Consider the following 12,426-nt stretch of genomic DNA (forward strand, 5'->3'; position numbering starts at 1 on the left):
TATAAGGTTATGAGTTTTAAACAAGCCACGATAGTCAATTTCTAAGTCATTTTTGGTAACAACAAAATAATTCCAGAAAAACGTAAGCATCAAGTATTCATAAAGCAACACTCGTTTCAACGGGAGACTCCCAATGCAAACAAAGGTTTACAGTTAACACACAGCAACCTGAAATGGTACAAAGCTTGCATTTCTGTTTAAATAATTCCTGCCTTGTTATAAATATAACAACCTCTTGCGGAGATTCTACATTCTTAAAAGAAAGAAGAGAGGGAAATATCCTCCACATATGGATGGAACATTAAACCACGGCGTAGACCAACCCTGCACTCAGTTGCTGAGGGTGTTAATTGTATTGTAGAGCACCCTCCTCTTGAACACAAATGGAGGGGAACTATTCCCAGAGTTACAAACACAAATGAAAAGGCTTTGTATGTAAGGTACAAAGATGCAAGGTCTTTCTTTAAGGAAACTGCCCCTCCAACAACAACCTTACTGAGAAAGCTGATAACATTCTCAGGGGAGAAATATTCAAAAGCTTCACACAAGAATTAATCATCACAAGTTAGTCAGTCAGTCGTCGCAGTATTCCATTCATCATCTTAAATATTACATTATTCTAAAAAAAAAAAAGTCAATAGGAGGGCTGCTTTCACTTAAGATTATGGTTCTTATAATGTCACTGTAGGTACATCTGCTTTTATAAACTCTCTGTTTAAAATGTTTATAGGCCGCTCACACGGGTCATCGACGGATTTTCTTTTCACAGAGTTAAACTTCTGTCTGTTCAGTACACTTTCGCATACGATGCAGTATTTTGTCATTGTTATGTTGTATAAAACAAACACTTCCTTTTTCCCATTTAACTATAAGAAACACATTTATCCTTGCAACAAGTTCCTCTTTAGCCGGCCATACACACACATTCTTTCCTCTGTAATATCGGGGCGTGTTGGGACGGCACGGTTGGCGCGCAAGAAAGAACGGCACGTGGAAAAAACTGCCTTCGCCCATAGTCACCGGGGGATTTTTCACGTGATAGCGGGCCGCGTTCAGTTTCCGAGGGAAAGACCGTGAATGTATGGTTAAAAACTGTCATTTGGCGTGTCATCTGGAATGGCACGTTGCCATGTACAAATTTTCAACGTCATTCTTTTCTTCGCGACTCCAGTATGTTGTACGTGCTTGTAGAGGTGAAGCGAGAGTGTTGAAATTTAACGATATGGATGAGAGAAAAGAAAAAATATGTGTAATTGTCTGTGCTATTATAGGAACTTCATTAAAAAAAAAAAAAAAAAAAAAAAAACGACAAGTATAGCAGAAGACCTGCCTAGCTGAAAATACGATTGTGTTTACAAAAAAGAAAGCATTTTGCTTGTAATCATTTCTCACGGATTTTAAAATATGATGAAACACAATGTTTAGAACTTGTTGTCCTTAAAATAGTATAAATTGTGTGTTCATATTCCTTGTGTAATCCTCTTTATTTAATCCTCAACAAGAAATCGCAGAAGGAAATTTGTTCTGCCGTAGGATAATTAAATGGAAGAAAGGGCATTGAATGGAATACGGGCAATTGCAAGGTTATTTTATAACGTATATTTCTTCCTTACTGTTTACACAATTATATCAGTTAAAATGTTTTTCAATTAATAAAATCTTGAATAATAGCGTGAATCTTCGTTGTTTACTCTGACTAAAAATGTGTTATTTATACAGCTACTCAAATAATTCAAAAACCTTTTCCTCAAAACTTCAATTTCTGGGTTACGCCCGTTTTCGATTCAACTCCTCAATTGATCTTGTCCTTTCTTCGAAAATGTTTGGGAAAGCTCAGCTTACCCTGCCTACCCTGGAGCTTCGCCACTGGTCACATGTCTCTATTGAGATAACTAACTTAAGAGAGAATAATTTATTCGGAGGATTTTAAGAATTACTTAAGGATGAGTAGAGAAATCTTCGAAAAACTTCTGAATTTAATGCTACCTCATCTTGCGAGACACTCCAAAGAGACGAAGTATACCTGCGGAAGAACGGCTTATTGCTACTCGCCTTTTCCTCGCCACTGAAAGTAGTTACGAAGATCTTAACAATAATAGATCAAAATAACACAGGCTGGGTATATTATTGATCATCACTCGAAGCCTCTCATCGACTGAATTTTCTTCGCAGTAAACTCAGGACAAACTTTAGGGTCCACCTTACGACAAAACTCCACCAGAGCATCATATCCTGCATTATTCAGATTTCTGTTCACATAATACTTTGATTTCACCTTTCACAAAGCCGGATTTATAAATCTTAATAAATTTCGTCAAAAACTCTCCATTAACATGACGAATATGTCGGCCATGACTCCTTTACAGTGGCGTACGTAGGATTTTGTTAAGGAGGGATTATAATTAAAATTGTTTACACTTTACATTATCAGTATTTTAAATTGTATTTATTATTATTATTATTACTATTATGTTACGACATATTTATTAATATTATATTCATGAATATTCTTATAAAATCTTTGAAACGTAATATTTTCACAGCCATTCAATTTTTAACAAATTTAAACTTTTGTTTAATTTTGTATAATAAAAATGCTTGCGTCATTATTACACTGCCAAATAATCATTTATTTAAATTTAGCCAACAGTTATTTGTATGTAATAGGTAAGACACTTTACATAACAGGAAAATACATGGAAACAATAAAATACAGGGTGATTCAGACCACCCGTAAGTCATTTATTTCGGAAACTAGTGCATTAAAATTTTCGAGAAAACATATTTATGACTAAACCACATGTGAACTTTCACTTGAGCTTAATTTCATCAATCAGCTCTAACAGGAAGTAGGGTCTGTGGCGTATCACTTTAAAATTTCAAATGGGAGTCGCGGTCAAATAAGGTACCATTTGACAGAGCTCTTCAAAACAAACAGCTTTCATAGGAAACGTTTTTACTAATTCCTACTCTTTCAATGAGAAAACGTACAAAACGACAATGTCATCAATATTGAGAAGTGTTAAAAAACAAAAATGTAAACAAGACAATTAATGTTGACATTTTACTGAAAGACTGAACAATTCCATTAATTCTTATAAATGTTCAAACTGTCTGCCGTTCTAAACAGCACACCCGTACTCTTCTTCTAAGACTGTCAGTGACTCGGCGTGGTCAAATGACTGGCAGGTCTCCCGGATTCGCTGTTTTATGTCATCTCTTAATGTGGGATAGTCTTGATAAACGAGTTTTTTAACCGTCCCCAAAAATAGAATTGTCAGGTAAAATCCGACAGTTTCATCGCTGTATTCTTTGCACAGATGAAGCGATATTCAAGAGCAATGGTGATGTCAATATCCATAATGGTCACTACTGGTCTCAAGTCAGTCCTCTCTGGCTGAAAGAAGTGGACAACCAGCATAGGTGGAATGTCAATGTCTGGAGTGGCATCTTCGGACACCGAAAATTCGACCTTATTTCTTTGAAGGTGGTCTGAATAGTGTCATGTATGCTGACTTCCTGAAGAACATCCTCAACCAACTTTTGGAGGTCGTACCACTGGCAACACGAGTAGTAATGTGGCTTCAGCAGGATGGTTGCCCAACTCATTTCTCTTTGGTGGCATGTGATACAGCCAATCAGCTCTTCGCAGGGTGATGGATTGGGAGATGCGGTTCTGTGGCATGGCCAGCACTGTCTTCTGACTTCAATCCTTTGGATTTATATTCTTGGGCACGGTTAAAAAACATCGTCTATCAAAATTATCCCACAATAAGAGATGAAATAACACAGTGAATCCGAGAGACCTGCCAGTCATTTGACCACGCCAAGTGTTACGAGTCACTGACAGTGTTAGAAGAAGAGTACGGGTGTGTGGTACTCAGAACGGCAGAGAGTTTGAACATTTATAAAAATTAATGGAATTGTCCAGTCTTCAGTAAAATGTCAACATTAATTTTCTTCTTTACATTTTCGTCTTTTAACATTTCTCTATATTGATGACATCGTCGTTTTGTGCGTTTTCTCATTGAAAGAGTAGGAATTGGTAAAAACGTTTCGTATGAAAGTTGTTTGTTTTGAAGAGCTCTGTTAAATGGCACCTTCTTTGACTCCGACTCCCATTTGAAATTTTAAAGTGATACGCCACTGACCCTACTTCTTGTTAGAGCTGATTAATGAAATCAAGCTCAAGTGAAAATCCACATGTGGTTTAGTTACACATATTTTTTCTCGAAAATTTTAATGCACTAGATTCCGAAATAAACGACTTACTTGTGGTCCGAATCACACATTGCGTTTTCGTACGTTTTCTCACTGAAAGAATAGGAATTAGTAAAAACGTTTCCTATGAAAGTTGTTTGTTTTGAAGAGCTCTATCAAATGGTACCCTATTTGACCCAGACTCCCATTTGAAATTTTAAAGTGATACGCCACTGACCCTACTTCCTGTTAGAGCCGATTGATGAAATTAAGCTCAAGTGATAGTTCACATGTGGTTTAGCGATAAATATTTTTTCTCGAAAATTTTTATGCACTAGTTTCCGAAATAAATGACTGTTACAGGTGGTCTGAATCACCCTGTATATTGGCATAAATTTAATTAAACACAATAATGGAACATGGAACTCACTAAGGATGATGAATCAACTGAAGGAAGGGTAGGAGGACTATGACTTATGTCGATTTAGAAAACAATTATAGATATAGATTAAAAAACTCAAATCGAAATATGTAATTTTTTTAGTTCAAGAGGGGGAGGGTTCTAACCCCGTAACCCACCCCTTGCGTACGCCTCTGACTCCTTTAACTTTAACATACGTAAATATAAACAATACTTAGCACAATGTTTGGCGTGGCTACTTAGCGTCACATGCCTACGCTTGCCAACAGTCCCGTATTTCCCGGACAGTCCCGATTTCAACCATTGCGTCCTGCGTCCCGAAATAATTTGCACACACATCAAAATGTCCCGATTTCATGGCATATTAGACATTAAATTTACAGCTGATTTTCGTTTCTATCATATTATTGAATTTAGTTTGGATTGGAAGATATTTCCGCAGTCTCATAAAAACATGCTTCCAAATTGAGAGATGACTCTAGTACGCATGTTCAAGGCAGAAATTTAATTGATGTGTCAAGAGTGACGGGTGCAATGATCATAATACACAAGTTAGGACAGGCTTGATCACAGGATACTAACTGTGCTCATCTTATGCACTTGATTTTAGTTTGGCGCCATTCAGTATTATGCCCTCTTTGTTCCACTTGATGTGTCATTCACTGGTTTCGGCGGGAAAAAAAAAATGAAATTTATACGATCACTTCTACGAGAGATATAGATATCAACGACGACAACAACAAAGACTTGTAAAATACCGTAGCCCCCTCAAATGTGATAAGATCTGATAGCTCTGGTGATAAATCACGTAAACGTCTCTGTGTTTTCCAAGAAGAGTGGCTGAAATCTTTTGTGTAGGTAGGTTAGGTTTGTTCATGTTAGTTCAGGATACGTTAAGTTAGGGTAGTTTATATTAGGTTAGTAATAGGAACCCATCATTATGATGGGTTCCTAGTTTCCAATGCGTTATCATATCTTTTATAAGGAATTTATACTGTTTTTCAACTTGTTTTATGGTGATTTTGTTAAGTTTTTGTAATGTTTTTACATATAAATCGAGGTGGTTCTGTTAATATCGAATATTTCAATAAATCGATATTAATATTTTTGTTCGTTTGCATCGAACCCTGGCATTGTCCTCATACACGGCGCAAATGTTTCTGGCCGCCTCTATTGGTAAATGTTGCTTTGCGAAGTCTGGTTTAATTAGATAATCTTATGTCGCAAGTCTACCTGAACATTAAGTTTATTCTATGTTTGCGCCGTGTATGGATTCAATGCTATGGGTTTGATGAAAACGAACAAAAATATTAGTAGTGTACAGCGTCCTCGGTTTATTGAAAGAAAAAAAAAGAATGAAAGAAAGAAAGAAAGAAAGAAAGAAAGAAAGAAAGAAAGAAAGAAAGAAGTACTACCGTTGAGTATGTGGATTGATAGGCGGAATAGTGCAATAAAATTGTCAGTAATGTTTTTCCGCGTGATTCAAGGCACGCCACGATTTTACAGAAAAAAGAATGTGTGTGTATGGCCGGTTTTCAGTTCCATCAGCAAGAAATTTTTGAAATCGGAATTTGAAATCTGATAGGTATGACAAATAAAGTTTTTCCACGTTCATTAAACATGGCAGTATCACGAGAGGATTCATTTTCCCGTTATTATTTGACTATGTACCACAAGTGATGTGGGTGCACTACTGACGTGACTCATCCAGGTATACAACCTTCGGGTAGGGGCGAGTTCAGTTATCTTTCCTGTCCTACCACCCCTAATCTGGTCCGAGTTCGTTAGAAGTCCTTCTGATTAGTGAACTATGTTACTAGTCAGTGATATATGCAATGGGGGGGGGGAGATGGCCACCCTACCCTATTACGTCCTGGCATAGTTGCCTCACGAGTGATGTCTTATTTGTGTCACTATGGAATAAGTTGGGCCGACATATCCGAAATCGAGTGCCAGCTCCAGAGACCTTACAAGATCTTACAGCAGCACTCCTAGAGGAATGGAACAATTTTGAACAAGAAGACTTCGCCAGCGTCATAAGAAGTATGCACGAAAGAATAGAGGCTGTAATTAGAGCTAGAGGAGGACAAACCAGATATTGAAGGTTCTTGTGAGAAGAGCAGAAAGTGAGGATAAACAAACTTACGAATGATTCTTAATTCTGGGAACTGTGCTTACAACTTTTAAAACTCATACATTTTCTCTACATCACTGCACTTTGTCCTTTGTTATGCGCCAAAACATTCTTAAAGTTTTCTTAAACTATGACAATGCTTTTGTTATTGTAATACTGTAATTTAGCTTGAAATGTTATTTCCATTCATATTTTGAAGTGAGCTTTCTTTTTTTGTTTTTGCACCTCAGTTTGTATTATGGATTTGAATATGTTTTGTATATATTTACAAAATGTAAATAAATTTGAAATTTGAATTTTTTTTTCAAACATCTTTCAGCCGGTTATTTGACGATGACGTATCAACTATTAGATTATTTAGCAAAGATGGAGTCAGTGACAGCCAGATGGTATCTTTCAGATGTCAAAGAAGTTCGCAAATGTCTATATATGGTGGAAGTGAAATAACATTGCAGATTGAAAGGGACGATAGGGTACACGGAAATGAATAGAAAACCTATATTACGTTTTGTGATTAAATGCAAGGTTAATTAGAAAATTAAGTTTGAAGTTTCAGCAGTCCGACAATATCGCCACGAAGTACTTCTCGTGATACACATACAACAAACTCGGTAACTCCACAGTCTAATACTGTATATGTATACAGTTACGAACCTCAATACTTACTAAATATGCATCCATAGATAGTTGCTAACCACCAGGATCGCTACTATCGCCTCATCACAGACCCTTTCCCTAGCAGACGATAAATGTATTGTACTCTCGATATCGTGTTCTTTTGAAAAAATTAACACCTTCCTTCCACTATTGAAATATGAAATACATAAGGTTTATATAATTATATTATTTTCATAAAGTTTATATTACCTTCCTGGATCTTTCGGAAGAAAGATAATACCGAACTCTTTTTCTACAATTTATAGTGCTACAAACGTCTTCTTGTCCCATATCACGATTCAAATTATTGTATTTTAGCCATTTAAGTTGTTACAACCGATAACGAACATTTCACAATTTACACGACTTTTCACAACAATGCGAAATACGGCACAGTCAATGCCTTTTCGATCTAGACCAGGGGCCTGTTTCACAATGTTTACAATCTTTGTAAATTGTAAACTTTGCTTGTAAATTTTAAACTTCTGTTTCACAATCTTTGTTTGTAATGTTGAACTTTACAAAGGAAATCAAATCTTTACAAATTAAATTTTGCTCACTTTACAAGTATTCTGTTTCACAATGAAGAGTAATTTTACAAACATATAAATTTTACTTGTAAAATCAGCACATTTTCTACAATACCTCTGAGATGTGTAAAGTTTGATATTGCAACAAATTATGAATAAATACAATAAAGAAATACTTATTAAACTAATTTTTGATTAACTGGATAATAATAAGAATTAAACTAAAGCAGTTTTGATGTTATTAAGGAGTTCTAGTGACTCAGACGAAGATATTGAATTTAGGCCTAATCAAACGAAGACGTATACGTAAAATTCTCCGGGCAAGAATTAATAGCACGTTCGTATCATTGTATAAATTTAATGAAAAGTTTCGAATGAGTTCCGCGCTATACTTCAGAATACCGCGTAAGTATTAATATACGAAGACTGTATTTAATAAATACTCGCACTTAATAAAGAAGTTCCCTGCACCAAAAATAAATAATTCAATAATGCAATAGCGATACTACTTATGCAGTATTCTGAAGTCGTTTAGAGTCCCGTTTCTCTGGAATCTCTCCTACAAGATATGGGACATTATATCCAACATCCAAAAGAGAAAAGTGATTCCCTGAACTCAAAGCGAGAACTGTATTGTTTTGCATTGGATGCAGTCAGTTCCGTGGGTTAGCACGGAATTTCTAAGATATCAGTGTGCAAAAGTGCGCACAGGGTAGTTGATGTTGTTAAAAGAGTTAAATTCGGGGCAGGTTTTTGATCATCAAAATGTTATTTACTATAGCACAGAATTTTATGCTGCTGATGGGATCACTAATGTTTGTGAGGTTAGGGATGAAACATTAATAAATACTGATGGATCAAGACAAAAAATTAACCTGATTTTGTGTTTAGACATCGTAATTATTTTTTTATCAATTGCATATTTGTACGTAGACCAAATCTGTTATTTACTTATTTGACTGAATTTTGTGCTAACTTTGGTCATTTAAATAATAGACATATTGGTATACTCGACGAATCACATCACATGAAACTCCATTGTCGCCAATATATAAAAATCTAAATACTTTTAATTTTTTTAACAATATTTTATATTTTCTGTTGGTGAAATATGAATCAGCAAGCTTAGAATAATCTATTTTAGTACAAAATATAAACATATGTATCGATAGTAGTAAAAATACAGCGACTTTATCTCTGCTCCTTAGCGATTTTTGTAAACTGTCGTTGGCGATATTGTGTAACCAATAATGCGTATTTGTAAATTTCTTTAGCTCAATTTGTAAAGTTCGTCAGACTTTACAAACTAATAAAATAGCATTGTGAAACACAATTTACAAGCATTTGTTATATTTTACTTGTTATTTGTAAATTGTTAATTTGTAATTTTAAAGGATTGTGAAACGGGCCCCAGGCCGTAATGCATATTCGGGTTTTCTATTTCAGTGTATGGAGCTCAGTGAAATATTATATTATAACTTTATTGGGTATCATTGCTAAGCTTTATTTAATGTAATTTGTCCACAAGTTCCGTTTACTTCTTGTTTCATAATATATGTTGCAGACATAATTACAAAACTGTGTTATTTTTATGTGAAGAGAATTTTACACGTTAACATAATCTGTTCGCATCAATATTTTAAGTTTAGAATTGAAGCTATTTTGAGGTTTAATAAAAAAGAATTTGTATTGTGATTTTAATTTAGCACATCTACCTTCCTTAATTGTAGACAGAAAATTTACCATACTACTGCTATAAAATTAATGTACGTACGATTGTGTTACTTCGTCTCTGAGGTAGTATATAAATACAATAATTCAGCAATCAATTGTAGTATTAAAATACAGACAAATTGAACGTCCGAAGTATCATACACGACATTATGTTTAATTATAATGTATAATTGCGAATATAGGAATATAAGTTAAATATAGTAAACATGACCTATAATTTCCATATGACATAACATGCATATACAGAGTGTTTAAAAAATACGGGGCATAATTTCAGGTTGTATTTCCCACATGTAGACAATCAAAATAGTTCATTAAAACATGTGTCCGGAAATGCTTCATTTCCGAGTTATGGCCTTCACAATATTGAAATTCACCGGAACGTTTTTCTTTCCGCAGGTCGTTGTCATTACAGAAGATGTTCAAAATGTCCACATCCTGCTTCAATACAGACCTCACATCGATGTCTCACTGTCCTGCGAACACGATTCCAAACTCCAGGAGTATTGCGCATGTCCTCAGAACATGTCACAATTCGATTCCGAAGGGATTCCAAATCAGGCACCGGAGACGAATAAACCAATGATTTTAAATGGCCCCACAAGTAGAAATCGAGAGGGTTCAGATCAGGTGAGCGTGGAGGCCAAGCAATTGGGCCACCTCTACCTATCCATCGATTAGGAAACCTTCGATCCAAGTACAGGCGAGCCGTACGACTGAAGTGTGCAGGAGCGCCATCATGCAAGAAGTGAATGTGTTGACGATTGATCAATGGAGTGTCTTCTAAAACATGAGGTATGGTGTTTTCCAGGAAGTTTGTGTACGCCTGCCCCGTAAGTCTGTTTACAAATACATGGGGTCCAACTAATCGATCACCAATGATACCGGCCCACATGTTGAGGGAGAACCGCACCTGGTGAATGAGATGGAACAGTTGCATGTGGGTTTTTCATACGCCCATACATGCTGATTGTGGAAATTTGTTATCCCATCTCGTGTGAACTGTGCTTCATATGTAAATAATACTAAGGCAGGAAAGTTCGGATTTACACCACACTGCTGCAAGAACCACTGACAGAACCTAACTCGTGCAGGGTAATCTGCTGGTGACAGGGCCTGTACACGTTGCAAATGATAAGGATACAATTGATACTCTTTCAACTGTCTCCAGACAGTCGTATGGGGAACAATGACTTGCAACGCTACCCTTCGTGTGCTGATAGAAGGAGTTATGTTCACAGCCTCCAGAATCTCCTCCTGTACTTCTGGAGTTGTAGATCTTGGTCGTCCCCTTCCCAAACCAGGAGAGTTAAATTTTCCATACTCGCACAGACGGTAATGGAGACGTACAAATGTCTTCCGATCTGGACATTGTCGCTGTGGGTACCTCTCCTGGTACAAACGACGAGCCAGCGCAGCATTGCCGTCCGCCTTACCGTACATGAAGTGTATCTCTGCCAGCTCTTGATTTGAGCTCTACATTTTAGAGAAATATATGTTACTCTTTATGGACTGTATATAGTAGACTGTGAGTCTAGTATATAAAGTCACGAAGTTTGGAATGATTTTTTGCATTTCTCGCGGTAGTTGCTAGCCCTTGGAGCGCTGTGAGTACTAGGAACAATAGACTGTGCCACTGCCATCGTGATCTAGCTAATACAGGTCGTAAGGCAGACCATGTGACTCGCTTAACCCGATCGCGAAGGGCGGTGTTTCAACTATATAAATTAGTTGGAATGCATAAACAGTAGTGTAATGCATGTAGTGTAATTCCATTGATAAAATTTAAAACAATGATTATGAGACACTTCAGACATAATTCACTTGCGAGTTAAGGTGTAATATTATTTACGGTGTGAAAATTACGTTGTTCGTATGTGTAATACCTGCCTTTATTTCGATTAAATATTGTGAAATTCTTGTACATTCATTTATGGACGATTCAATAATTTTCAATTGCACTGCACGGATATTTAGATATGTTGAAATTGTAGGTTATGTTTACTGTACCAGTTGCCCCTTTCTGTCTAAATTTAGTGATCTCCAATGCCTTGCCATTCATATGAAAATTATAGGTTATGTTTACTATATTTAACTTATATTCCTAAATTCGCAATTATACATTATAATTAAGCATAATGTCATGTATGATACCCCGGACATTCAGTTTGTCTGTATTTTAATACTACAATTGAGTAAACTGAATTATTGTATTTATCTACTATTTAAGAGACGAAGTAACACAATTGAGGGGTTTGCCGGGAAAAGGGCGTATACGTCAATATGGCGAATTGAGATACATGCAATCTAAGATTTTAAAACGCACCTGAATAAAATGTTATACACGCACGCAGCCCTGTCCTGCAAGTATGTACAGTAAAATCAAAACAAAATTTCGCTACTATAATTATTCACTACATTTTAAACCGTTTTCCCGAAGAAGGGCGTATAGGTCTATCCGCCTTTCTTCCGGCAAAGCCCTCAATTGTACGTACACTAATTTCATAGGAGTGGTATGGTAAATGTTTTGTCTAAAATTAAGGAAGGCAGATGTGCTAAATTGAAATCACAATATAAATTCTTTTTTATTAAACCTCAAAATAGCTTCCATTCTAAACTTAAAATGTTGACGCGAACAGATTATGTTAACATGTAAAATTCTCTTCACATTAAAATGACACAGTTTTGTAATTATTTATGCAACATATTATGCAACAAGAAGTAAAGGGAACTTATGGACACATTACACT

At 35.9% G+C, this 12,426-nt stretch overlaps 1 protein-coding gene across 2 annotated transcripts in view; it reads right to left on the bottom strand.

Annotated features, from left to right (window-relative positions):
• Positions 1–12,426, bottom strand: part of LOC138699663 (probable replication factor C subunit 1) — a 233,206-nt gene that overhangs the window by 108,280 nt on the left and 112,500 nt on the right. The window lies entirely within an intron of this gene.

Source organism: Periplaneta americana, chromosome 1 (genome assembly GCF_040183065.1).
Source record: "Periplaneta americana isolate PAMFEO1 chromosome 1, P.americana_PAMFEO1_priV1, whole genome shotgun sequence".
In the NCBI taxonomy this organism is placed as follows: domain Eukaryota; kingdom Metazoa; phylum Arthropoda; class Insecta; order Blattodea; family Blattidae; genus Periplaneta; species Periplaneta americana.